The sequence below is a fragment of the Oryx dammah genome, unplaced genomic scaffold, assembly GCF_014754425.2.
Source record: "Oryx dammah isolate SB20612 unplaced genomic scaffold, SCBI_Odam_1.1 HiC_scaffold_26, whole genome shotgun sequence".
In the NCBI taxonomy this organism is placed as follows: domain Eukaryota; kingdom Metazoa; phylum Chordata; class Mammalia; order Artiodactyla; family Bovidae; genus Oryx; species Oryx dammah.
The window spans coordinates 71453032-71479757 of NW_024070210.1; the positions used below are offsets into that span (position 1 = coordinate 71453032).

General features: G+C 35.4%; 1 protein-coding gene and 1 pseudogene across 1 annotated transcript in view; both read left to right on the top strand.

Annotated features, from left to right (window-relative positions):
• DPH6 (diphthamine biosynthesis 6) overlaps positions 1 to 26726 on the top strand; it is a 196625-nt gene that overhangs the window by 29376 nt on the left and 140523 nt on the right. The window lies entirely within an intron of this gene.
• Positions 24808 to 25826, top strand: LOC120853243 (annotated as a pseudogene).

Below are 26726 nucleotides of genomic sequence, written 5' to 3' on the forward strand. Positions count from 1 at the left end.
GCATAATAGCATTTACATTTACGGAAAGCAAAGATAGTTTCACTAAATTAATATTTGCAAAACCAGTTCAGTTCCTAATTTTTCTTTTTAAGTGGATTGGGAAGCCTTCTATAATATAATGTAAAATAATTACATGCTCAGTTACTAATCCTAATAGAGTCTTTTAGTGTTCATACGGTTACCATCTCCTCTTTAAAATAATCTCTTTTTGGTGATCCCCTAAAGCAGCATGTGATGAGTTCTTTTCATCACTATTTTTTTGGATGTTTAAAAGTTGGCCTCCAGATAGAGAAATGGGCTGAGGATATGAACAGGCATTTCATAGAGAAAGAAATTGAAGTTGCCAGTGTTCAATCTCAGTAATCCCAAACTGCAGCTATCACTTGGGTGTGTGAGCGTGCTAAGTTGCTTCAGTGGTGTCAGACTCGTTGTGACCCTCTGGCTGTAGCCTGCCAGCCTTCTCTTCCATGGGATTATCCCAGGACAAATGCTGAAATGGGTTGCATGCCCTCCTCTAGGGGATCTTCCCAACCCAGGGATCGAACCCGTGTCTCTTATGTCTCTTGCATTGGCAGGTGGGTTCTTTACCACTATCTCCACCTGGGAAGCCCATCCTTTGGGCAGGATTCAGAAATTATATTGATTTTGAAGAAGTGAGTACTGTTATGTGCTACATGTAGTCCTGTAAGTTGGTTCGGCCTTTTGGAAGGTAATTTGGGAGCACTCATCAGAAAACAAAACAGACAGCGTGTCTTTATCCAGCCCTTCCACTTCTGAGGATATATTAAGTTGACTCAAAGATTTAGAAATGACTGGCAAACTAAATTATGATTTATCCACACAATGGAATAATGTATAGATCAAAAATTAAGTGACACAAATACATTTATATGTATTATGAGGAGAAAGTGAAAGTGAAGTCGCTCAATCGTGTCCAACTCTTTGCTACCCCATGGACACCAGGCTCCTCCGTCCATGGGATTTTCTAGGCAAGAGTACTGGAGTGGGTTGCCTTTTCCTTCTCCAGGGAACTTCCTGACCCAGGGATCGAACCCAGGTCTCCTGCATTGTAGACAGACACTTTACCGTCTGAGCCACCAGGGAAGTCTATTATGAAGAGAAGGAAATGGATTACCAAATACTCTTTTTGGTATAATTACATTTTTTAGAAGTATTTGTACAAATACATGCATAGAAAAAGATCTGAAAGATAAATTTTAAGTCTGTGGAAAGTATTAAGAGCATTTATATAAGTTTTGCTCATTTGAATTTTTGATTCTTTCCTCTAATGAGCATGTATTGCTTTTGAAGCTGTTTTGTTGAAGATGTAGCCTCCATCTTAAAATGCACAGAATAGTATAGGAGTGAAGGATACCTGATAATCAACAGGATGTCCCCATTCCCCAGGCCCTATTCTGAAGCTTCACCAGGAGCCTGTTTTCTTTTCTTTTACAGCTGGCTCTTGAAAGCTATATGTGAGGTTTCTTTTTTTTTTTTTCCTTCTGTGACAAATGCCTATCATTTTCTAAACAAGAAAGCCAATGTCCCAGGTAGGTGTGTGGAGTTCTTTTCATTCATTTGCAGCGCTGTTGTGTTAATACTAAATAGGCAGAGACAGCCTGACTGGTGGTGCAGGATGGTGAGCCAGCCCCCGGGCTTTTTCTGGTCAGCCAGAATCCTCTGATTGCCACGTTTTCCTAATTTCCCATTTCCAGGGCATTACTTGAATGACCTTGCTTGCTGAATATGATGCTCTGAATCTCCAAGATTTTCACATGCATTTGGAAGTGGGCAGCCAGGCGATTGTTTACAGGACTCCCAATGAACTGTGTGCTCACAGCAAGTTTGATAAACACACATTTCCTCCTTTTATCAGTGAGATTGCAGAATGTGAAGTATGAGTTTCCAGTTTTACTCATTCCCCTCAGCCCTTTTCCTGTTTAAAAACTTAGACATACTAATTGGATACTGATCTGTCCCTGTTTTTTATTTTGCTTACTGGTAGTTGACGGCTTATTCCACTACTTACCTAGGCAAGGTTTGGCAGTCCTTCAAAAATAAACTTTCCATGTATACAAGTTAAAGGAGATTCATCCCAAGGAATGTAATGTGAGCACTAATTAACAGTAATGACTGCTAATCACTTTGCTTTTTATACTCCTTTAGAAGCACTGCTATTATCCAATGTAGTTAAGTAAAATGCTTGTATATGAATCAACAATGCTGCATCCTTTTAGCACTATTGCTCACAATCAAGCTTTGCATAAATTCAAGTTAAACAAAATAGATTTTAATATGATACATTTCTTTTTATAATAGGAAACTAAAATATCTACCTAAATATCCTTAATACTAAAGACATTACCTGTTTTCCTTTTTTGCAATCATCTTTGTGGTAGACGGAGAGCAATATCCCAATTTTGCTCACAGTTCACATTTCTTAGATTTCTTTGACATTGCATGTGGCATACTCTTCATAGTCTACTACAGCTCTACTTTGATTGTATTGAATGCATTTTATCAGATCAATGAAAAGCCATGGGCTTGTATTTAATTTTTCTGGTTTTGTACCTTTACTTCCTAGAGATTGTAGTTTCTTAAAATTACATGGCCCATTTGTATAAACTTGGTTCACAGGATTGATTAAGTGTTCAGTGTTGATTAAAAAAGGTTGTTTTCTTATGTTTAGTGTATTATTAGACTATTATAGAAGCTTTCTGTTTATTTACATGCACTCAGCATACCTATAAACTGCCTTGCTTCAGGAGGAGACTAAGCAAAACTCATAAATTAATAATTTAAGGGAGCAATACTCAAGTAGCATTTTGGTTAAGTTAATAAGTTAAAGCTTTAGAGTCAGTACTGGCCATTTTAATAATGCTTTACTTTTGACTTTTATTGGCAGAAAATAACTTGTCAAATTGGAGCTTTTGAAATAAAATTAAATCTAACATACCATCTGAAGCCCCTTCCCCTCTTTTTGATTTATGAGTAGGTTGACATATTATTAAAGAATTTTTAACACTTTCACAGTTCTGCACTTTGATTTCAGAGAAAGTGCTAATCTCTCTGGAATTTTGAGAGTGACAAAATGAGCTGTATAATGTTTTTCTAGGGAATTTGGAATTCTTAATTTGAAGCCTTAGTTTTATTTTATTATTATTTTTATTTTTTGGTTGCACTGTGCGACTTGTGGGATCTTAGTACCCCAACCAGGGATTGAACCTGGGCTCTTGGCTTTGTCAGTGAAAGTAAGGAGTCCTAACCACTGGACTGCCAGAGAATTCCAAGACCTTGGTTTTATGATGATACTTTTATTAATGTTGATTCATCAAACTTCTGATGTGATGTTGTGACCTGATGTGCATTAATGCATTTCTCATTTTACATGTTATCTGTAGTTACCTGGTCATGATGTTTTAATTCTTACAGCTAATGTTAGTATTTCTACAGAGGTTCAGTAATTCAGGACATTATTTTTAAATTACCAAAATAAAATTATTTGATTTCCCTTTCCCTTTTATACTATTCATATTGTCAAAAATTTTAATTTTTGGTGAATAAACAAGTGGAAAAGTTTAGGTGGTAGTATAATAAGAATCTTTGTATTTTATATACTAGTCTTATTGTAATACATTGCAAGCATATGTATTTAAGGAGATCTTTGGCCCTGTACTTAATTGAATTTAGTTTCAAAGAATTATAACAGGAGTGATGTGACAGGGCAGAAAATAATTGGAAGTTTAAGTGAATGTTGTCCATATGTAATTATAAGATTAGTGAATATTGTTGTATATAACCTTTCTTTTATATGCCAGAACTGTTGCATAACAGCAACAAAATTCCTATCTCTGAGTAAAAACTTGTTTTTTCTATTTTTCTTGGAGTTTTTACATATAATAGAATTTCATTTTAAAAAGGTGAGGATTTTTTTGTTTGTTTTGTTTTTGCAGTGTGTTTACTTTCATGTGAGAGTGATTGATCTGTACCTATCATTTTTCCCAAAGAGGCGACAAATGGAACTGGCCTTTTAGACAAAAGTATGCAAACAGACTGCATTCTTTCTGTTGATAGAATTATGGAAGGATTGCATGAGGTGCCACATTCATTTTCCTATTGATTGTGAGGAGGACTCTGCAGTGGGGTGCTGTTTCCATTGGATAAGGAGGTGCCATGATTAGTTACCTTTCTCATGAAAGCACTACAAAGGGAAATGCAAAATGTGTGCAATGTGGTGTTCTCAATTTGACAGTTGTTTTTGTTAAGTTTTTTGTCCCATTGAAGTCTAGCCTATTTTAGAAAAACATACATTTTGGCCTTTTCCCTTTTTTAGGCTTAGTAGATTTCCATGCATTTGACCCTTTAAAGAAATTACATATTGTAGATGTTTTTCTCGGATTCCGTTTTAGAGCTTCAAAGTTGATGCAACAGTGCCCTCTGTAGTCTTCTAGTGAACAGTAGAGAAATGTAGATGATTTAGAATATTCAGGTAAGAAGCAGGATATTTAAATTTAATTTTTGCTCAGACAGGAGACTCCTTTTTCCTAAGCAGACATTCTTGTTTTTCACTAGCGGCTTTACTTTAAACAAAGGAAACAAAAAACCATTCTGAGTTTTCATTTAGATTTATTGGCTACCTCTTCTTGTTATCCAGTGGTAAATATCAAGTTTTATCAGACATTCATCAGAGTAATCTGAGATAGAAGGAATCTTACAAGCTGTACTATCTCTTCATGAAATATCTTTTTGAAGTTGAGTTCCAATAAGAGTATTTTAGAAAATAATATAGTTTCTTTCTACTCATTTCTTCTATTTAATTAGAACCTGAGTGGGCTGCCTAGAACTTAACTTTTACTTATTCCAGAATTGGATTACCCAGGCTTTATGACATTATTTAAATTCAAGTTAAAAGAGTTACACAATGACTAAATTATTTTTCATTCATTAGCATTAATTTAAGTTTTGGATTTTCCTTTCTCTTTTTTGGTTACCTATTTGATCATATAGGTTGATAGCTAAATTTTTTGTTGTAAAACAACTTTACATGAAGCTGTTAAATGATAGTAAAAGAAGGCATCATATTTAGCTGTGATTAGAATAGAAAAATTGCATGTGCAAAGTTTAACTTTTGAAAGTGTTTTAATTTAAAAAGCATGGACCCAAATCATAGCTTCTCCTATATTTACTATGTAATATTGAACACATTTCTTAACCTCTGAGCCTGCTTTCTCATCTGCCAAATGGTAGTGAAAATAGTTTATCTTTTGAGGATTTTGTAAGGGGTGAGAGATAATGTATATTAATTGGACAAGGCATTATACGTGCTCAGATGGTAGCCATAGTCCAAATATCCCAGTGTGAAGGTAAGTGGTATTGTCTTACTTGGAGAAATTTTAATATAAATCTAGAACACATTTAATGTACTATAGATTTCTTTAAAAATTCTGTTCTCATAACTTCTGATGATTTATGTGAATCTGAAAGTTGGCATAGTATTCCTTGGTAATGTGGACTGACAAAGTGAGATGTGCATTAACTTTCAATTCCCTGCAGACCTCATCCCCAAACTTCTTAAACAGACCATGTTTATAAACTTTACTTCAGTAGACATTTACCCACAAATTGATATTGACAACATAAGAAAGCTGATGATAAATGAAACTCAAAAAAAGGAATCTTTTATTTTTCCATTCAGTGTATCTGGGAGCATTTAGGATACTTTTCATTTACCTGTGCTCTTAGTGGTAGTCTAGAGCCCTTATTCTATTTTGTAGTAAATGGCTTTTGCTCTCTTCACCAAACTACAAAAAAGATGTGTACAAATAGATGAAAGTGGAGCTTTTCTGGTTAAAGTGGACTTGGAGGACTAAAAACCCTCCCCTTCGAAAGAACAAAGTTTAAAAATCACTTGGTATTGTACCATAAATGTATATGTGTGTGTTTACACACAGACACACACACACCCCCTCCTTTTTTGTGCAAAAACTTTGTTATAATTTGGTTTGAATATAAAGCACTTAATTCTTTACCTGGCACATAAAAGGTGCTCAGTTAATGTATGCTGAATAAAAAAAAAAATTTAGCATCAAGCCTTTTTTTTAATTGATACATAAGATTCAAGATTTATGTATTAAAATACACAATTTTATGTAGTGAGGTGATATTACAGTAACTATTTCTCTGTGAACAACTTAAAATAAGCACACCTCCAGAGTAATTTATTAAAGTCAAACTATAATTCTTTAAAGTCAAATTGTGATAACTACAAATAATAATCATAAATGAATTTTTAAAAATTCAAAACTTGTCTTCAAAATGATTAAAAGTGGTTATATTCCCCAGTGACAGATTTAGCTAAAGATTTGGGCATTTCAAATAACCTGATTATAAACATAATCTTTCTCAAAGAGCTACTGGATTGAATTTTCTCAACATTTTGTAAAGTGCTGTTTTTCTTATAAAGTTCTTATTTGTGCTTCATATTGGTTTTGAATAACCTTAAATTTAATATTATAATAAAGCATATATTGGTTTTAGTATATAATTTAGGTTAACATTGATAACTACAAAACCACTTTTTAAAATCATTCTAAAGAAGCAACCAATGTTTAAGGCTATAGATTGAAAATGAGCAAGCTCTTAATAAACCAAATATGGTAGTTCTTTTTAAAAATGGCCAGTTGCAGTAGGAAACATGTTTAAAATTAAATTCTGGTGTACAAGACTGACAAACTGCTGTCTACCAAGAAGGAATGAGTAAGGTATTTTTTCTTTGCAATGAAAGTACCAAATTAAGAATCTGCTTAATTAAAATAATGATAAATGTAGATTACATTACTGAAGACAGTGAAATACAGCTGCTCTGTCTAGTGAGAGCCCGCATAATTTACCCAGACTGTACAAAGAAGCAATGGCGCAGCCACTGCAGACTGTTAGAAGAAATGTCCTGTTTATTCTACATACATTTCTTTTTTTAATTAAAATGTCAATGATAATTTTATAGCAGTCCTCTTAAAAAAATCCTTCTTTAAATTTCTTCAAGGTGGTAGAATGTGAGACGAGATCATTGCCATTGCTGAATGAAGATTAAACCTGAGACAAAATAGCATTTTTGTTATTTTTATTAATTTAGTTTTGTTTATTATAAGTTGATATTGAAGTATATGATGGATTTTTTTTAATATGAGTCTTGTGTGAGAGGAATGTGGCCGAAATCTTTGAATATACATTTTATTTAAAGATCTTTAAGAACCTCAGCAAGATCTGAATGGTACCATACGTACTGTTGCTTACAAAATAAGATATGTATGTATACTGTGGAATTCTCAAGGTGGGTATATCAGGATTAGCTTGTTGCTATTTCCTCTTCAGCTCCTCACTGGATTGTGATGAAGGGTAATATGTTCTGACAGTGTTTGGAGATCAAAAAGAAGTTGACAGCCCCTGTTACACTCTATGGGCTACCCAGGTGACGCTTGCGATAAAGAACCTGCTTGCCAAAGCAGGAGACATAAGAGACACGGGTTTGATCTCTAGCTTGGGAAGATCCCCTGGAGGAGGGCATGGGAACCCACTCCAATATTCTTGCCTGGAGAATCCCATGGACAGAGGAGCCTGATGGGCTACAGTTCATGGGTTAGCAAAGAGTCGGGCATGACTGAAGCGACTTACCATGCATGTACGTTACACTGTGTATTTTCCCTTTTGCTTTAATGATGACTGGTGATATCTTCATAATTACATATATTTCAGAAAGCCAAGGTTGTGTGTAACAAGAAATGATGGGCATGTTTTGCTTTCAAAGGCTAAGTGAGGACCTGTAGTCAGACTTGTCTGTGTTCCAGGCTCTGCCACATGCTAGCTGTATGACCTTGGTTTAGTTAATTTTTCTACACTTTGGCTTTCACATTTGTAAAGTGGGGCTAGCAATATTACCATCATAGGATTGTCATGAACATTAATGGGACATCAAAATGGATCATAGAGGAAACCTCAATAAATGTTAACTATTACATTATTATCATTATTATTCATCAGTAAGTAAAGTATAATGTTTCTTTTTTTTTTTTGCTTTGGAGCAATAGAGCATTGCTCTTAACTAACTTAAGATCATTGTTACCTGTTTATCTTGTTCTTAGAGAAGTTAACCATGCTGTTCCTTTAGGTATAGTGTGGTAGAAATTCTGCTACTCTTTATTTTTTCTTTAATTGTCTTTCCTCTTTATGCGTTAGGTATGAATTGCTTTGACCTTGGTGAACATGATGTCAAAATGTATGCATTTCACTGTGTCTGTTTTTCTCTTTGCTTTAGCTCGATACCACTGGAATTGATTGAATGTTTTCCAGGGTTCAGTTTTTCTAAGGAGTCTTTCATGTGCCCAGCTACTAAAAACTAATTGCCTAGACAGATTTGTAAACAGAAAACGGTCACAAAACTAGAATTTGAAAACTTTATATGAGAAAACAATATGAGGAGGATTTCTTCAGATGATTTTGCTCTCTTTTTCCTTTGAGCTTCAATAAAATGACTGATGCAAGAGATACAAAGATAAGAAGTCACATACTATATAACCATTATTCCTAATGTTTATACATGTGAATTGTAGAACATTAATACACGTTTATTTTTTCTCTTGTTTTACCAGATTTATTTCTAGTTGCTAGACGTGTAGATGATTAAGGCACAGTACCTGTCTCAGGACTTGGCACTTGGAGTTTTAAAGGAAAAAGTTACTGTTCTGTATTCATCAAAATTATTATTTGTGATGAATTCTCAGCTTTTAAAAAAATACTTCATATTCTTTGTAGTGTACCTTTGTTCCATGAGTTGGCGTTCATCTTTCCTTGTCTGCCACTGTCACTTAATTTCACCTAAGAGTCCTGTGGTCTTTAAGGCTCAGTATTGCTCTAACTGGGCCTGTTTATGGATTATACTTATGAACCTTGATTTAACTTATACTTTTGATTATAATTTAGTCATTTCTTTTTAACCGATTTAGAGTCTCTAAGTTTCCTACCTGTCCTGGTGCTTCACAATGGACAGCAGATAATGACATGTTAACAGCTTCTTCTACCACAGTACTAGTTTTGCCAAAGTCAAGGGTGATTTTATACTAAAATTAGGTCTGACTTCCAATTCAGTGTATCCTGGGGTCATTAATTCAACCCTATGTACTGTTTTAAATTAGTTACTGTGGAAAGCCAGAAACTACCTCGCCCCATTATTTATGGAAGCATCATCTCGTTAATTTTAGGTACTCTTCAGGGCTCTCATAGGCTAGATTCTGTCAAAGACTAGGTCATTTAAACCTTAATTTTAGGTTAATATCAAGGGCCTTGTTTTTCAGGTGAAGGTCTTGAGCGTTTATACTTACGTAGAAATTTTGTCTTCAGCTTTGAGTAGCTTGATCCTTCCTGCTGTTGAGCATATATAATTTCTTCTCAGATTGTTACTTGTGTATATTTTAGACAAAACAATGATGTATATAGGTAAAACTCATGACCTAGATAGTATATTCAAAAGTAGAGACATTACTTTGCCGACTAAGGTACGTCTAGTCAAGGCTATGGTTTCTCCTGTGGTCATGTATGGATATGAGAGTTGGACTGTGAAGAAGGCTGAGCGCCAAAGAATTGATGCTTTTGAACTGTGGTGTTGGAGAAGACTCTTGAGAGTCCCTTGGACTGCAAGGAGATCCAACCAGTCCATTCTGAAGGAGATCAGTCCTAGGATTTCTTTGGAAGGAATGATGCTAAAGCTGAAACTCCAGTACTTTGGCCACCTCATGAGAAGAGTTGACTCATTGGAAAAGACTCTGATGCTGGGAGGGATTGGGGGCAGGAGGAGAAGGGGACGACAGAGGATGAGATGGCTGGATGGCATCACTGACTTGATGGACGTGAGTCTGAGTGAACTCTGGGAGTTGGTGATAGACAGGGAGGCCTGGTGAGCTGCGATTCATGGGGTCGCAAAGAATCGGACACGACTGAGCAACTGAACTGAACCAAACTGAACTGAACCTTGTAGTAACCTTATCCCACCCTTACTCCTCATATCTTGCTTTTTAATCTAAATTATTACTTAATTTTCTTTGATATTTAAAATAATTGATTATTAAATTTAAAAAAATATTTAAAATGTCTCTGGAGAAGGGAATGGCAATCCACTCCAGTATTCTTGCCTGGAGAATCCCATGGACAGAGGAGCCTGGCGGGCTGCAGTCCGTGGGGTCTCAAAGTCAGATACGACTGAACGACTAATACACACATACAAAAGGATAGAAAATATCTTACTCAAAATTTAGTCATTCAGAGTCATTAATATTTTGACATATTTTCCATATCCATACATATAACGTGCATATATAATTATTCACACGTCCACTTTTTGTGGATAACTTTACAACACTTTTTTTTTAACTTAAAATATCAGGAGGATTTTTCATGTCACTAAAACCTCTTTATGAATATAATTTAATGACTACTTAACATTCCATCATGTGACTGTATAATAATTTCCATAATGATTCCCTAATTTTGTAAATTAGATTGAATCTAATTTTTACTATAAATAATAGCACTTTGATGTGGGTACATCAATTATTGTCTACATTAAAAAATTAATTCCTTAGGATAGATTTTCAGACATAGAATTAATGGATCAAAGTATGTGATTTCTAAAACCATTGATATAAATTGCCTAGTTGATTTTATAAATAGTATACCTATTTTACCTATTTGTACATGTATTATTTATATTTGGAAATTCTGATTCTTTGTTTAATAAGTATCTGAAACCTCAACTTGGAATCTGGTCTTTACAGTTCCTGGCATTTGGTGAATACAAGCTGGGAGTAGGATCCTGCCCATCTTTTATTGCATTTTTTTTTTTTTTTCTTGGAGTAAAACTAGAGAGATATGTGTTAGGGCAGCTCAGTCATGAAATACAAGACATAGGGTGATTTTTTTTTTCCCCTCTATTATTGTGACAAGTCAGTCTCAGTGATTTAATGGGGCTATATTCGATAGATGATCAGCTGCAAAGTGAGCTGAATTTTAGTACACCGTTTACTAATAATGTGCCATGTGGATGAATACAGACACAGATATAGACATATACATTATTATTAACAGGTACAATGTAACATTAATTATGATACATTTTTTTCCCAGTAAGTTCTGTTTTCTAACCATTATGTTCTCCTGGATATCGACTGATTTATTTGCTATTGGTATCATCAAGTTTGTCAGTATTTTCTCTCATTAAATAAAGGATAAAAATATTGGATTAATCATAGTAGATTAGTTTTTTAGATGTATATATATACACATATATACATTAAAATCAAATGTAATATTTTAGGCAAACCTCACACTCTGCAAATTATTACTGCAGGTTTAAGCCATTACTTTATGTCTGATAGAAAATATGTTTCTCTTTCTTTTAGAACTTGTGTTATTAATTGTTTGCTATTCTTATTATGTGATTAAGAACAATAAAAATTATAGTGCTACTACTTTAAATTTAGTGTTTTAGTATAGAAATAGTAACAGTAACAATAGTGCATTCATATGTAAGAATAAAGAAAATAATGTTTATTTTATGGTATTTATTTCTGAATGATTATTTAGACTTTGGAAAAAGAATATTAAATCACCTTTTTAGTATTATAGTTACCTTGTGGTGTTGGTCTCTTTACTTTCTCAGAACTAATTCTTTTCATGTTTACTTGCATTGTTTTTAATATAGTTAGGGAATCCTGGTTTTTATGACATATTTTGCTTTTTAATGCTAATTTATTGATGGTTTCTTGGTAGTAGGATGAAAAACATTCCCACCACCCTGTCTTGGGCATGTGTAAGAGAGAGTGTGTGGGAAAGTGGTTAAGAAGAGGGCATTGCTGCTCTTCTCCAACCTGCTGGGTTCTCACTTTGTTTCGTCTACTTTTCAGCCCTGAATATATCTACATCTACACCCTATGTATGCTCTTTCGGTTCCATTCTTTCCCTATTCTTTTTCCTCTCATTCTCATTCTCCCTTTCCTTTCTTTCTTTCTCTTTCTCCTCTCACATGTGTCTGTGCATGCACATCCACACATATAAGTGAGTTTTCAAGTGTTAAAAGCAAAGAGTGCAGTTTCTAGATCTAATTTAATTATTTGTTTTACTTGCTTTTTCCCCGTTTTCTCTTTTATTATTTAAATTGTGGTCATCTCTAATATTAATGTGTTTTCATGGGTATAAGCTGTTCTGTTCTTTTATGTCTCTCAGTGAATAATAAATGGTGGAATGAGAAAAACTTAAACCAGAGCTTCTCAAACTACAGATAAATCGTCTGGATGAATTATTAAAGATTCATGTTTTGATTCAGTTGGTCTGGGAAGAGCTTAAGATTTTCTAACAAGTGCCTGGGTGATGCCATTGTTGCTGTTGCGAGGCCACGCTTAGAATTGTGAGATTTTAGACTCTGCTTATCTGCTAACTGAGAGTACCATTTGTTTAGGACAGGAGTATTTGAGTTTAAACGTCTGTTTCTTCAAGCATTAGCTCTAAAAGCCTAGTATCTGCAAGGTTGAAGAGGTAGTTTCTTTTAAATCATAATTTGCTATGTTTCTCCAATTGTTCTCTAGGCATCTGTAAAGCAGATGATTTAAAATATCCATGAGTCTTAGATCTTCTGTGATGTCCCATATACAGCTTCCCAAATTTAGTTTGCTACTTAGAATAATGATGATACATATCAAGGTTTACTTTTAATGATTAGATTTTGTTATATCATTTCCCACTGATAGTTAAAATTTTTTCTGCTGGAAGGTTTGGGAATGAGGGCTTTAGGTAGGGAATTGGGAGCAGGCATGGAGGCTCTATTGTAAATGAGAATTAGGTTGCTGCAGATAAATGCTCTTATTCTTTTCATCCCTATGGTTATCCCTTAGGAGAATCATGGACAACTGGATTGAAATGAATTACCTGTTGAAAGTGAGAAAAACGTTCAGTACTTATGCGCGAGTTTTTGTTCTTATTACACTTTTTAATAAGGTGCCTTCTACTTCTATGTCTTTTAAGTAAAGAGATCCACACAGTTTCCTGTACAAAAGCCAGCAGCTTCTAGCAATAAAAACATTTCAGAGCTGATGGGCTGATTTTAGAAAGGAGATGGTATGGCCAAGTTTTGCAGGTTGACCTATTGTTTGGAGTCCAGTAGTCAAATGTGACTACTGTCAGAATGCTTGCATATTTGAAGCTGGTAATTGTAGAGTATCTTGGTTTACAACAGTGTTGAGGAAAATGCTCAAATTACCTAATGTAGTTGGTTTCTGAGGCGGCAGAGCCATGTAGTCTATTGCAACTCAAAGAAAGGAGAGAAGCCTTTCCCTTGCCAATAAGCACTACCCTTGAAATTAATTGTATTTTAATTTATGACAAAAAATTTCATCCAGCATGGATTTTTTTTCAACCTTTTGCAAATATTATTTTAGAACTAGATACAACATTTATGTTACATTTTCAACCTTATTTGTCTGTGTACTTTCAATGAATATAGATTGCCCTTTCTTTAGTCAGCCTTACATTTAAAAAGCTTATGTTTTGCCATAATACAGTAGAATTATTTGTGGTAATGTTACAAGTCTCTAAACTGCATGAACATTACCCTGCTGTTTTATTGTTTTATAATGTAAAAGTAAATGCAAGCTTTAAGAAATGTGCAGTGCTGTCAGGCTCCTTCAGGATTTAAGAAAATTGCCCCAACTATTGAAGAGCTGAAAATAATCTTTTAGGTCGCAAAGAGCGGTTGTTATAATATTGCCTAGCACTTTGCTTCCTTTTTACTCTAACCATGGTGGTGATTTGAGTCAATGCTGAAGAAACTCAGATTTTATTTGGTTTCAGCAAACTGCTATTGCCTTGTAAGAATTACATATAAAACAACATGGTTAAAAATAGGAAGAAAATAGAGAACTCATTCTTAACTCTGCATAAACCTAAACCATAAATCTGTTTCTTGTAATAGTAAAAATTTTGTGGCCCTGCTTCTTGCACCAATTTGTGAATTTGATATAATATGCACAAATAGTATGTGTTAATCACAGAACTGTGAAATTATGTTACTCTGCAAGCTCTTCATAAAAATGAAACAAACATACAAACAAAATCTTAAAGCTGTACCATACAGAAAAGTTCTCATGAAGCATTTTGGATTTTTGAAATGTAGGGATGGAGATATTCCTTATGGTTTTAGCCTTTTGTCCTATCTGTTTTAAAATATTTCCATTTAAATGCAGATTTTGATTTTCCATCTGAGACTAGGTAGAAGCTATTCTATTATACTACTAAGAGAATAATCCACTTTAACACAACATTTCTCCCTAAAGGGATGGTCTTTTCTAGTCATAAGGTATTATTTTTTCTCAGAATGATATTAACATTCATGATGCAGTGATTTTATCTTGATTTGAAAGATGTTTTGTTCTGGCAGTAAAAGGGATTAGAAGAATGTCCTTTGTATCCTGTTTCTAAAAAAACAGCTTCACCTTCCTCAAGACTAGGTATTAGTAATTTTCAAAGTATTTTGGGGTGGATATATGATTTATATTTTTATAACAAAATCTTTAAGTCTGGTAGAATGGAAATTACCAGATTAATTTAATTGAATTTTTAAATGTTAGGTTGTACAAATATTTATATATTTTATAGATCACATAGCATGTCTAAAAATTTCTAAACATGTTATAACATTTTTATTTTTATTTTTTGCTTTCATTTTCTTTATGCTCTGTGAAGAAGCCTTTGGGGTACATGAGAAAAGTTTCAGGGCAACTAGTTGTAGCATTCAGTGCAATAGATGTGTTCATTCTGCCTCACCTAAATTTATTAAAACTTTAAGATAAAGAGGGATTACATTAATTAATGGAATGTTTCAGACAGAAGAAGAAAAGCTCTGAAGGCCTCTCTGCTATTTGTTGGGCAAAGTCTTGGCGTGCAGCATGTAGCTATCCAAGGCTTAAAGCACATTGGGACCCTGTGTGGGATGCCAGCGCCATGCCCCTAGGCGCGCTGTCATTCAGCCGCAGATTAATTAACCAGAGGCTGCAGAGCCTCATGCTTTTAGTCAGCCCATTCTTGAGGCAGAAAATGCAAGGTTTTTAAAACCTTGAACATTCCAAAAAGTTTTTATTTTCTAAACAAAATCAGTGTATAGTGACAGTTTTTCTGGGAATACTTTTGCTTATACATATACAAATGTATATGTGTATATATGAACATATATGTAATTTTTGTCTCTTTGCACCAATGAGTGATTTGAATGAATTATTTTTTTAAATCTATCCAAAGTATGACATTTATGGCCCCCAGTGAGAAGATTTTTCTAGTGTCACTGTACATTTTTAAAACTTACTGATTAATGATTTGTTAAGTCACATTGGGTAATGAGCTCTTCATTATGATTAAGACTTAAGAGGTTTCAATAGAGTCAACCTAAAAAAATATGTTTATGTATCTGACTCACAAACAATACACATTCACATTTTCATTAAGATCATTTTTTTATCTTCAGCAAGGACATTTCCATTCATACATGCATAGAAAGTATTTTGAAATGAATGAAGTTTTTTACACTATAGATTTTGTTTAAACAACACAGTTAAAAAAAAACTAATATCTGTATATTCATCTTTAGAAATGAGCACATTAAATTTGAAATGAGCCTCTTTTCCCTTTTCAGTTTAGCTTGTTTTATAATTATATTAAGCATTTTCAATAGCTTATGGATAAAATATTAATAACATTATTTTCTAAATATAGAGCAAGGTCTATATTGATAAGATGTTATTTTATTTGTATTGAAGTTAGGAAAGGAAGAAGTCATGTTTTCAGTTTTATTTTTTAGCAGCATAGAATACAACTCCCTCTCCAGCCCTGCAACCTTTCTTCCCTGACACTGTCAATTTTTTAGCGTTCTCAGTGGAATTTATTTTGTTGTAGTAAATAAAAGACAAGTAATTATTAAACAGATTTTGCTGTTAATTCAGAGTATGATTACCCTTTGCCATAGGTACTTTTAAGGGCTTTTATCCAAAATAAAATTCATTAAAAATGCAATTTAAAAAAATCTATTGTTAATGACTGCATGAGTGACTGGCTCATAATTGGCTCATTACAATAAAAAAGCAACTGTTTAAAAATCTTGACAATGAGATAGAGTACAGAGTGAACACTTCATTGTGAGGCCCTATGTGAAGGTGAAGCAGAGAAGCATGCAAATCTGAGAGTCCTGCAGAACTTTCTCTTTTACACCAGTACAGTGAGTTCAGGTCATGACCTAGCATGGGCTGTCAAAGTAGGAGCCCCTCTTATTTACAGTGTCCCACACTGAAGAGTATAAACTTAGGTAATACATTCCACTTAAATGCTAGCACTCAGACTCCTCTTTGTTTCCCTTCCCCAGAAATCTTTTCAGTTGACTTAGATTACCAAGTTGTAATCAGGAAATCTTTAGTTCTGTTGGGGCTAAACTAACAAAGACAATATTGTCATACAAGCCATCATTATTACCTGCCCTTTTGTTAATTCAGGAAAGCTTGCAAATAGCTCTTTTTTAAGCTCCAGAATTTTTGTTTAAGCATTCCTAGAGATTTGTTTTTGTTCTTGTATTTTGGTGATTTAATATTTGCATTTGGTTTTTTAAAATTAATTAATTTTAATTCATTTGAGTTGTAGTCCATAAATTACAAGTAAGATAAACATACAGACTTGGTGATGCAGGAAGCAAAGTAAACTGTACATGATAAGGTTTTTACTTAACAAATCAGTTTTGTTTCTCTTTTTGTGTCTTGGGCTTTGATATACTATGCTTTTAACAATGAAGTTGCAATGTCAAACATCAGCTGTTCTTTGTAGAGTATAAAATTTTAAAATACTGACAAGTATAAACAAGAACGATCATTAAATCTCTGGTTAGAGTTCGCTCTATAAGGCAAAAATCTTGAGCTCCAACAGTAGTTTAAAGGGCTTCTTTAATGAGCCCTGTATTTCCAAAATGCTCTTCCTGTTGGAGGCTAGAAAAACAGTAAAAGTTTTAAAGACTGCCTACTCCTGCTTTTGTTTAGTCTACAACAGCAATATTAATGTTGCTTTTGTGTTCTGGTGAGTGACTTAGGTGTAATTTTTCATTGTATGTATTAAAAGTTGAATTATTTTGAACTCTGAACTCTAGACCAGCCTATGTGTGAACATTAGTGTATAAGGAAGTCACGTCAGGATCAGAATCACTCAAGACCACTCATATTATTAAATGCCATCAGAGACTGTTGATATTAGAATGTACTATAAATTAGGAAAAAACTCTCAGTGAGATACTCAATAGTTTTTAAAGAAATAAGACACATTAAGTCGACTTCATTGCAGCGTAAGTAACTAAACTGCTCTGAATATTTCATTATTGTTCTGTTTGTACTACTTTCCATTTCTCTCATCACCTTATTTTGTAACCTTTGCATTTTTTTTCTCTCAGTAGAATTAAAAGGAACTGCCTGCAGAGGAAACTGCTATTTAAAACATAGTGGAAATCACATTGCTTTCTGGCTGAATTTTTCTTTAAAGATCTACTTGCAACAGTTTACTCATATAAGCAAAAACTGTGCTTTCCTCCACTTAAGGCTGAGTGAAGCAGCTTCAATCCACCTCACAACTTGTAAGCATTTGGCATGTAAACTGATGCCTCTGTGATTTATAAATGTAATTTAGTAAACCATTTAATAAATGCCATGGTGTATCATACAAGTGCCAAAATATTTTATATTATACACGCAGGAGTTAGAGCAGCAGGAAAAACTATTGAGACTAAAACTTCAGTGTTTGTTTGGTTCATGTGGGTAGCTTATTTATAATATGATGGTCATTTATGATCAAGTTTTGTGGCTTTTAGATAGGCCTAACATTTCTGACTTCTTTTGCCTTTATGTAATTTTTATCTCTTAAAGATTGTTTGTGTAAATGGTAGAGTTCTTTGTTCACTGGCACTTCAAGAAAGAGTCTATACTTATATTACTATTTGAACAAAGATATTCTCTGCATATTGTTAGGTTTTTAGGCATTTTTTAGGTAAATAGTGATTAAGATTATGATGTCTCCTATGACGTATTCATTTATATTCCTATATCCAGAGTACATTGATTTTGAATAATAAAAAAGAGCTACATGTATTCATTTATCAAATATGTTCTGAGCGACTGCTCTGTTCTGGGTACTGGTTACAAATATCAATAAGAGAAAGTTCCAGTTCTCTAAGAGCTCATAGTCTTTATTACTGATGACAGTACAGTGTTATATTTCGATGATAGAGGTTTTAAAAAAAACCAACAAATATTTTGGTAATATAGAAGTAGGAGAGAGAGATTAGCTTTACCTGGGGAAAGTGAAGGAGAGGCAGTTCAGAAAATACAATAATGATTCATTGAGGGAGAATGAAGAAATTACTTCCCAAATGGTTCATTGAACATAGAGAAGGTTCTCGATGTGCAACAGAAGATGTGACCAAGCATGGTAAACACATCTCAGAGTGTGATGGTTAGAGGATATATATAAGTACTTGCAGGAGCAGAAGTGAGAAGGTAATTTTGGAGCAGGTTATGAAGAGTCTCCTGTGTCTTGCTAAAGAGTTTGAAGACCCTGTTCTGTAGGTAATGGAGAGTCATTGAAGGTTTGTAAGGTGAAAAGCATATTGGATAGATTTTTATTTTGTAGCAGTGTAGACAAAGCATAGGGGGAAAAGAGATGGAGGCTAGGTCTTTTGATTATATTGAAATCAAGGTATCTCAACATAAAAGGTAATGAAACTAGGGAAAAATTAAAACCGGATAGATTGATGGTAGTGATAATTAGTGTGTAACTAATAAAGTCATGTGAGTAAATATGCTTACCCAAGGGATGAAGTGTTGCATAATTGGAAAGAACCTAGGCTCTGGTACCTGGTTTCCCAGCTATCACTTACTAGCTAGATGACTTTAGGCAGATCACTTTACCTCTTTGTGCCTCAATTTACTTTCCCATAAAATGGAGATAAATACTGCCTAGCTTATAGAGTTGTGGTGAGGACTGAATGAGTTAATGTAGTGTTAAGTATTATTATTAATATTATCCTATTATATAGAATTGAGAGTTGTTTCCCTCTGCCCCCGCCCCCCCATGAAGTGTTTTGATAAGAAAGAAAAAAAAATGGCTTATCAGTAGAAGGAATGAGTTTTGTGAGATGAGAGAGATTGGGATATGTCTATAAGTTAAGAAGAAGAAGTCTATTGAGAGTTATTGAAGGCCAAGCAACTGAAAGAGATACAGGAAGATATAGGAGGGTGATGGTATGAAGAGCACATGTTTGTAGGTTAGCTCTGGACAGAAGGATATAGATATATTTAGAAAGGAGAAATGGAATGATAATTGACTACCTGTTGTTTGCTATTTTTCTCTTGTCTTGGAGGTAAGACCATTTACCTCTAGTGGATGGAGATGATGGAAGTTATTAAGGGATTTAAGGAGAATTTTTAAATGTTTATAATGCTCCTTGTGGAGAATGGAAAAGGGGACTGAGGATTACCAAGCCACCCAGAGCCATGTGTGGTTAGAAATCAGAAATTTGATAAGGGGACAGTTTTTAAAATTCAACTTCACTTAAATTGAGAAGAATTAGGGATATTTAGTAGGTAAGATCACGTTTTAGGAAGCAAATATCTAATTTACTTAAATATAAGTAATGCTGCTGCTAAGTCACATCAGTCGTGTCCGACTCTGTGTGACCCCATAGATGGCAGCCCACCAGGCTCCTCTGTCCCTAGGATTCTCCAGGCAAGAATACTGGAGTGAGTTGCCATTTCCTTCTCCAGTGCATGAAAGTGAAAAGTGAAAGTGAAGTCTCTCAGTCATGTCCGACTCTTTACGACCCCATGGACTGTAGCCTACCAGGCTCCTCCGTCCATGAGATTTCCCAGGCAAGAGTACTAGAGTGGGTTGCCATTGCCTTCTCCAAAGTCTAAGTAATAAATAAGTTTAATTATGGAATATATAAATAAAGCATTCCAGAAACCATGGCAGATAGCAATTGCTAAGTAAAAAGTGAGAATGACCTTTCATGCTTCAGAGGGAAGAATGCAATATTAGTATGAATTTAAATGAATGCATTTGCTCAAAGATTATATCCTCTTGGCAACAAACAACAGATGATGCAGTCATTTTACGATGGTCACTTAGCTATGTCGGTGATGAAAAAATCACATATCAGAAAACAATTCATAGATTCAAATGAAATAGTCCTCCCACTCTGGTATTAATGATCCTAAATAGAAATAGATGCCTGGAAGGCCTTATTAAATGAATTAAAAACAAAATGAGTTATCAACATAAATAAATGTCTGCATAAGAACATAGTGTTGCAGTTTTTCTGTTCTGTTGTATAAGTTTCTTCAAGAGTTTTTCCAAATAACTTTTATTTTTTCAAATATTCCTCTTTAAATGCTATCCTATATTTAATTTATAAAGCAATTTTCCTATTTTTAATAATAGAAAATAATCTTTAAAATATTGTCACTTAGTTTATATTAATTTATATTACAAAGGATGAGTAAATATCCCAATGTCAACTACTTATTGTTCTTTAACTGTTGAGAAGTTGACAACTTATAGTTTGGGTTCACCAATAAAAAACAAACTGAATGGGTAATTATTTGTTGATAGAACAGTGGTTGGAAATAGTAATGTAGAGACTCTAGTGGTATTTTGGTAGCTATTTAATGCTTAATTTTTCTTTTTCTTTTTTAACTTTGAAATGAGGAAAATTTTCAAACATGCATAAAATTAGAGAGAATAATATTATGAATACCCATATAGCTATCTCCCAAACTCAGTAATTTTCCACTCATGGACTGTTTCATTTAAGTATACAGATTCATATGATGTCTTGGTGCCAGTATATCAATAATTAGCTGTATCTTAATTATAAATATAAAAAACTATAAAGTAACATTTTAAATTGTTCAGTTTCATAAGAAGAGTTTGAAGAAATAAGTTTTTTCTCTAAATGAGCATTTTAAAGCCATTGTTTTTATCATTTTCCAGTTAGGAAAATTAAAGCATAACTTCAAGTTATCAAATGAGAGATTGAAGTAAAGAATATTCGCTGCCTAGGTGTAAGGATTGAACTGACCTTGAAAATGTTACATGCTAAACTTAAATTGGATGAGTTAAGGTCTGGCTTAAAATGTCTTTGACCCATTGAATAGTCCTTTTTACCTTGATTAAGAAATCACAGAGAACTATTTTAAAATATAGCCACCCCTAAAAGTATATGAACAGAATTAAAACCAGCATGGCTTCCTACTTTTTCTCCATAAGATAAATGTAAACACTTGAATTTCAGAAGTTTCTTAATGAAGGAAGAAAAGTATGACAGTTTTACTTTAGGGTTAATTTTTCAGTAATGTATTTATTCTATGTATTAAAAAAACAACGGAACAAACAACTAGACTGACTTTTCCAGTACTCAAATCAACTCTATGGTTCCTAAAAATTTTTCTTTGTGTATAACAGAGACTGAGCCTTTGTCTTTCACCAGGAAGCTGAAAAAAAGTTGTAATGTACGACCGACTTTTCTGTTTTTTATCTTTTATGTGAAACATGATGAAAATTTCTAGGAAGAATATCACTTGCTAGAAATTAACCCATGTTAGCAGTTTAGAGAACTAATTGAGTTTTTGACTAAGCTAAATACTCATGCTAATAGGAAGGCTGCTCTGGTATTAATGAGACTGTTCAAAACAAGATAAGAGGGCGTGGTTTTCAACAGAAAGTGATGTAATTTGTGAGGTCTCAGCAGGTGACTAAGCTTCTAATATTTTTCCATATTTTAAGTAATTATTATGGTTGTTGTTAATTGTGTATGTATGGTCAGTTGCTCAGTCATGTCCAACTCTTTGCCATTCCATGGACTGTAGCCTGCCAGGCTCCTCTGCCCATGGAATTTTCTAGGCAAGTCTACTGGAGTGGGAGTCATTTCCTACTCCAACAGATCTTCCCGATCCAGGGATCGAACTCACATCTCTTACATCTCCTGCTATGACAAGTGTATTCTTTACCACCAGCACCACCTGGGAAGCCCCTTGTTGTTGACTATCATTATGGAATTAGGGTAAATATCTTTTGGAAAGAGAATGGACAATGAGACGGGAAAATAATGGAAGAAATAAGTAGACAGTCTTTTGAATGAAGAAATGCATATAATACATAATCAAACTAAGCCTGTTTTAGTTAATATTAAAAATTATCATGAAAAGAAAGTACATGTTAAAATATGGTGGCTTACAGTTTATTCCTAATACAAACAAAATGCTGGACAATTTGAGTAGGCATGGTGCCTTGTCTATATTTGGGTACCCCAGTTATTTGTTAAGTGAATAGTAAATGCCAGTAAGCAAAGCAGAGGGAGTTTAGCCTTCATGTGAACAAGTATGTAGTGAAATAACCAAGACTGCTTACAGAATGATAGGTTGAATTATTATTTAAATCACGACAAAGACCCCTAGATCAATATATACTTGTTCATAAAAATAACCCTTGCACTATCATTCTCCGTGATCACTGGATTGCATTGCCAGCAAATGCAGTTCTGAGAGAGGGTAGTGAATATCAAATTAAATTGACTTGGATCATATTGAGCTCTTTGTTAGTATGCTGAAAACATTTGCAAAATGGAGAGCATAGCCATTGTTCATTGACTGTAACAATATGATTTGACTCATGGAGAGTATAAGATTCAGGACTGAGAATAGGAAGTTTCTGATCAAGGGAGAGCCCATCACTGTCTTCCTAGTTTGAAATCCATCAGCATCTTATGGAGCAGTTAAGATATTGATTATGTTGTGGCATACACTGATACATTCATTATCCTGGAAAATAGAGGATTTACTTAAAGCATAGGACCAGAATGTTCCTCATATTCATGATAGGGGTGAACCTAGAAAAATATGACAATTTTAAAACTAGCTTCACCTCTTATCAGCTTAAGAAACCACATTATAGTCTGTGACCTTGTTCACATTCAGAAGACCGAATGGTTGCTTTAGCAAGCTGGTTGTTATGGGTATGTTATTGTAGGAATCTTATTCCTGCTTATATTGACACTGCTGCAGCTCTTGGCAAGGTATTTCCTGAGTTAAATGGGAAGCTCCCCAGCATGACACCTCCTCCCAGGCACACCTGCCAAACACCCAGTGGCCAGAAAGTAATGGAGCAAGAATCTGCTAGACCCACAAACTTGTGATTTCCATTGCTTCTGTGACTAGTTATTTTCTTGGATACTTATGTGCATGCCTGCTAAGTCACTTCAGTCATGTCTGACTCTGTGTCACCCCGGGGACTGTGGCCTGCCGGGCTCCTCTGAGCATGGGATTCTCCAGGCAAGAATACTAGAGTGGGTGGCCATGTGCTCCTCCAGGGGATCTTCCCCACCCAGGGATCAAACCCACATCTCTTACGTCTCCTGCATTGGCAGGCAGGTTCTTTACCACTAGTGCCACCTGGGAAGTGCCACCTTTAATACCTAAGTTCAGTTATTGATAAAGTGATTTTGGCTATGACAACCAGGCTGTCGACATTAAGACCTGGGGTCTCTATCCTTATAGCAGATTCTTCTCTCTTAACTCTTTCTTTTCCTACTTTCCTCCTAAAACACACAGTAGAAAAATTACTATTTCATATCTACACCTTTTCCCAGATTTCCATGGGCATAGAATAGGGGACAGATATTCCTATATTCTGTGCCATTCATAAAATTTGCACTAGGTCCAAATTTGGTAGTTGGAACAGAGGAGATATGCATATCAGCATAAAATGTATTTGAAACCAAAAAGGTAAGTTAAGTCTCATAATCATCAGAAAAATAACTTGGATAGGGAAAGAAAGGGAAGGGAGAGAGGAAATGAAGGATGGGGTGAGAAGGAGGAAGGGAAGAAAGGAGAGAGCATCCTGCCTTTCTATTTAATGCAAGTTCTATAAGTCCTGCCCTTAGACTATTTCTTTAGATTCTGGTCATAGTATCTTTAGAGAAAATTTGTCAAGAGCAAAGGAAATTGGAAAGGAGTAGGAGAATAACAAGCTCATTATTTAGTGTTTTAGAACTGGCAAGAGACAAATTTAGGAAAACAGAAAAGTATAGAGCTTTCTCAGGGAAGAGCAAACTACTAGAACTTGCTACTCTAATTAAGAGGTACAATAGCGCTCCTGCACAGAGGAGGCCCGGCTGGGCTGCGAGACCCCAACAGCAAAGAACTGGGAACTCCGGGACTCAGCCCCATCCCCGGGTGGGAGTCAGAGGAGGAGGAATGTGTGGCGGAAATGGTCGCCCTGGGGCGAGACAAGGCTGAGAGCTGTAGGACCGAGAGAGACTCCCGATCCCGGCAGACGGGAGACCTGGGTTGGGTCTGCACTCTGCTGCGGACTTGCTGGATGACCAGTGATAGTGAATGTCCCTCTTGGAGTCCTGGCGGGGCTCCAGCCAGAACTGATCACTAGCAGGCATATAAAGCTGGTCATGATTCAACACTGCTGAATTCAATTCAAGCCCAGTAATAAAACAGCCTCACTGAGCTTGTGGTCGCCATACCTGCCAATCATCTTCCCAAGGGCTGAGACTTCAGAGTGAGTCCTCAAGGACTTCTTTCAGGACTCACAGAAACCTCCACCCTGGTGACGGCACACAGGGACTGTTTTCTTGTTCTTAGTCTGAGCTGCCAAGAAGGAGGGCAATGGTAGAACAGTCAAATCCCAGGCTCTCCTCATAGCTTCTAATCTCAGACCTTGTCAAACTCCTTTCTGAGCCCAAGGGCAAAAATCACTTGAACAAATGAGTTTGAGTCATGAATGAGAACTCTCACTCTTTCCATGAGAAAGAATTAAAAGAATTAAGAGATGGACAGGTTGAAAGTGTGTCTGCTGGGTCCTCTCCACCATGTGACAAGGACAGCAGTGCTCTTCTGGCTTTCAGAGGAATTGCTATCTCAGAGTTGAAGAACCACAACGTCCTCCAGGCCCTGACAGCAGAGGCGAACGGCTGGGAGCCCGGTGTTGTGAGTACAGAAGGCCTCCAAGCCCAAGAAGAATGGGAAGCTATGGACAGCATCCACCCAGAGACAGGGAGCCGGGCCAGCATGGACCAGCCTGGGCGGCTCATCTCCTTCAGTGAGGCCCTGCAGCATTTCCAGACAGTGGATCTCTCCTCCTTTAAGAAAAGAATCCAGCCCACCATCCAAAGGACCGGGCTCGCTGCCCTCCAGCACTACCTCTTCGGGCTTCCAAAGCTCCACCAGGGCCTCTGTGAAGAAAAGGACTTGGTCTTGACCATCGCTCAATGTGGCCTGAATAGCCAAGACTCCATGCATGGCTGAGTCCTGCAGACCATCTATAAGAAGCGGACTGGCTCCAAGTTTGACTGTACCCTCCACGGAGACCACTGGGAAGATCTGGGCTTTCAGGGAACAAATCCAGCCACAGACCTCAGAGGAGCAGGCTTCCTTGCCCTCCTGCATCTCCTGTACCTGGTAATGGACTCAAAGACGTTGCTAATGGCCTGGGAGATTCTCCGCCTGTCTCGTCATCATATCCAGCCCTGAAACCAAACACTTCTCCATGGAGCTTTTGTTCTTTCGTTGGAGAATGGGATCTGAAAAACAAGATCTGAATGGTGGTGTTCCCACTGCCATTACAATCTCCCTGCTTCTAGGCCCTCTCAGCGGCCAGAGCTTAGGAGATATGTATGTGTCACTGATTCCCTCGACTCTAATAGAAATGGTTGCCAAGGGTAAGTGGACCCGCCCAGCCGCCAGTGCACTTCACAGAGAAGAGAAAGTGGGGTGTAATGCTACTTGAGAGAGAGAAGCTGAGAATGAGTAACTAAAGGTGAGACTTGGAGCATTTTCATCAGATCACTGTGTCTTAGAGCCTGAGCAGGCCAGCCTGTGCTGCAAGAACAGACTGCTTCAATAACCATGTTGTTGGTCATTATTACTTAATTCTCAGAACCTCAGCTTCTTCCTTTGTAACCTGAAAAAATAATTCCAACCCTATAGATTTATGCTGAGTTGGAGAAAAACTCTATAAAGTGCTAAGCACATTAGTCACTCAAGGAGTGTTAATGATCATAGTAACTTTTGATTTCCATGAGTAAAAATATATTTTATGTACATCTTATGGATAATATATACATATGTAATACATAATTGTGTTTTCAAAATTGTATTTGTACTTGCATGAGCGAGTACAGACACACACACATCATACACATATATATACAACCATTGTAAAGTAAAGTAGATCCATTTGAATCTAAAAAAAAAAAGAAGAGGTACAATATTATGGCAATGGTTAAACAAATTATCCCATTAAAAGAGATATTTTGTGCCATAGTATATCCCAGTAAATATTCCAGTAGGATATTTCAGTGCTAAAGCTTTATATATTAACACATAAAGATGCATATATTATAACAAGATAGAAAATTACATTTACTTTGACAACATCTATATAAAAACAACTATACGAATTGAGACTAAAAGTGAATATAACAAAATGGAATAATTTCCACTGCATTAATTGGACTGCTAGATTGTAATACTAGACTTTGCATAGTGAATAAAAAAGTTACAATGTATTAAGAAGTGTCTGTTGTTTGGAATTACATAAGAATC